The sequence below is a fragment of the Mus pahari genome, chromosome 1, assembly GCF_900095145.1.
Source record: "Mus pahari chromosome 1, PAHARI_EIJ_v1.1, whole genome shotgun sequence".
Classification (NCBI taxonomy): Eukaryota; Metazoa; Chordata; class Mammalia; order Rodentia; family Muridae; genus Mus; species Mus pahari.
The window spans coordinates 88,334,937-88,336,503 of NC_034590.1; the positions used below are offsets into that span (position 1 = coordinate 88,334,937).

The 1,567-nt window shown below is 49.4% G+C and overlaps 1 protein-coding gene across 2 annotated transcripts in view; it reads left to right on the top strand.

Annotated features, from left to right (window-relative positions):
- The window catches only part of Tmc5 (transmembrane channel like 5), a 75,849-nt gene that overhangs the window by 39,953 nt on the left and 34,329 nt on the right, over window positions 1–1,567 (top strand). The window lies entirely within an intron of this gene.

The window sequence follows — 1,567 nt, forward strand, 5'->3', positions numbered from 1 at the left end:
GTGCCACCACACGACTCGTTCCTTCTTTACCCCAGCCCCTCTCAATCCTTCCTCCCCTCAGTTCTGCCCTGCCTTTAGTAATCACTATTCCATTCTTCCACATANNGGGGGGGGGGGAACATGCAGTATGTGTCTTTGTGTGTCTGTGTTGGGAACTAAAAAGGGGGCCCTTGGGAAGAGGTAGGGGGGAAGACCCACGCCCCTCCAGAGTCTTCCCTATTCTCTGGTCAGTCAGGCGTGGGAGAGCTGCCATACACCTTCCACTCATCCCTGGTGGGCATTCCTCTATCCCACTCTTCAGGGGGTGGCCAAGGGGCAGCCCTACCTGGGAACCCCAGAGCTACCTTGCTAAAGCCCGGGGTTATGGGAGAGAAGGATAAGGGAAGAGGTTCCCAACACCTGAGAGAGTGAGCGCAGCAGATCTTGAGCAGAGACTCTCTATGGTTTTAGAGCCTTATTTTAGAAATGCAGGGAGAAAGAGAGAAGGTAGAAAGAGAGAGGGGGGAGGCTAGAGAGAAAGAGAGTAAGAGGGAGAGAGGAGAGGAGAGAAAAAAGAGAGGAGAGAGGGTGAGAGTGAGGGGTAAGAAGCAAGAGAGAGACAAGAGAGTGAGGTGGGGCTGAACAGCCCTTTTTATGGTCTTTACTGTTGCTAGGTAACTGGGGAGGAGTTTAACCTGAAGGTAAGAAGCTTGGGCCATTGCCTACGTGACTACTGACCATGTTTCTCTTGTGGGGGCTGTTGGGGGCAGTAACTTAGGCAGGGGCCAGAGTTCCAGGAGCATGAGGGAACACCTACCGTGTCATGAAGGTGAATTATCACCACTCCTGGGGTTCAGACCTCAGCTCAGCTGGAGACCAGTTATGGGTGGGGTAGTAAAAGATGATAAATGAGCAGTAATTCTTCCTTTTAAATCTGGGCAAATGATTCTTGCTTCAGGCTTTACTTCCCCCTCTGAGATCACCTGAGGACACGGCAGATGGAGTAATATCCCTCCCAGGAAAGCTGTGAAGAAATATTGTATCTTTATGATTATGGAATGTAGGAAGGAGCTCAACATCAGAACTGTTAAGGGGGGGGGATGTTCCTCTGTTGCATAATGTCCTCTAGTTCTATTCACATTTCAGCAAGTGACATGGTTTCATTCTTTGTAGTACACATATCACACACGCATGTGCGTGCGTGCACACACACACAGAGACACAGAGAGAGAGAGAGAGTAGAGAGAGAGAGGAAAGAGAGTTTTTACCCATCCATGCACTGTAGACAGTGAGGTTAATTCTATATCTTAGCTCTTGCATATGGTACTAAAGGAACTTCACTGGTATGATGATCTCATTTCCTTTCATTACATACTATGCTAGATTTTCTATTGTTATTATAATAAAGCACCCTAACCAAAAGCAATTTGGGAAGGATGAGTTTGCCTTATGCTTCTGAGAACACAGTCCATGGTGAAGGGATTTCAGGACAGGAACTCAAAGCAGGAGCCTGGAGGCAGGAGGCAGGAGGCAGGAGGCAGGAGGCAGGAGGCAGGAGGCAGGAGGCAGGAGGCAGGAGGCAGGAGGC